The sequence below is a fragment of the Corvus brachyrhynchos genome, unplaced genomic scaffold (genome assembly GCF_000691975.1).
Source record: "Corvus brachyrhynchos isolate BGI_N302 unplaced genomic scaffold, ASM69197v1 scaffold115, whole genome shotgun sequence".
Taxonomy (NCBI): Eukaryota; Metazoa; Chordata; class Aves; order Passeriformes; family Corvidae; genus Corvus; species Corvus brachyrhynchos.
Genome location: NW_008239553.1, coordinates 19,389,302 through 19,390,173, shown reverse-complemented (window position 1 = coordinate 19,390,173; position 872 = coordinate 19,389,302). Strand labels below are relative to the sequence as shown.

Below are 872 nucleotides of genomic sequence, written 5' to 3'. Positions count from 1 at the left end.
CAGGGACCGCATAAAAATCACCCTCCATGCATTTCACGTTTTGGTCCTGGTCTCCATGACCCAGTAACCCCCTCGTGCAGGGCTAGGTTCGAATACTGAAAACTGCTGCCTTTCACCACGTGTCCCCACTACTGCAGGCAGAAGCCACTTGCTTATGCTTACATGCTAACTTGGTCCATATGGTTTTACTTCTTGCTCCTCTGTCCTTCACAACACAAAAAAACATTTCATCCTATAGTGAAAATGTAAATCTTCCAGAACGAAAAGGCGAGCCAAAGGAAATCTGACTGGGGAGCTTGCCTCATAGTGACAGCACAAGCATACAGCCTCCCAACTGGATTTGTGCCATCCTTAGTCATGCACAGCTGGTGTTTGCTCACTAAAATACTCTGTTCATAAACAAGCAATCCCTACCCTATTATTGCTGCCATCTATTAATTCAACTTGTTTCTACTATAATAAATTGTCTCTGGCCAGGCAGCTTTCATAAATAGTCATTCTAGTCTGAATATGAATCGTCCTGGCACAAAACCCAAAAATTCTTCCCAAGTGCTCCTAGGGGAGCACAACTGACTGCTGGTACATCAAAAGAATGAAAAGAATCAGCTGTCAAACTAAGCAAGCAATTAACAGTAGGACACAAGGGTAAAACTTTAAGTTATTTCTTAACACAAAAAGAACACTGTATAGATTTATAGGCCTTGGTACAGGCCCAAGAGCTTATATATTTCTTAACTAGTCCATCTACAACAGATAACCCAGGGTACCAAAAAAACTAATATTCTAGGAAGGCATAAGAGGCTGCCCTGCTTGCTTTCCCTGGCTCTGAATCAAAAAAAAAAGCAAACGGAGGTGGGGGGGGGGGGGGACAC

At 43.1% G+C, this 872-nt stretch overlaps 1 protein-coding gene across 10 annotated transcripts in view; it reads right to left on the bottom strand.

Moving 5' to 3' along the window:
- Positions 1–872, bottom strand: part of NUBPL (nucleotide binding protein like) — an 88,167-nt gene that overhangs the window by 78,506 nt on the left and 8,789 nt on the right. The window lies entirely within an intron of this gene.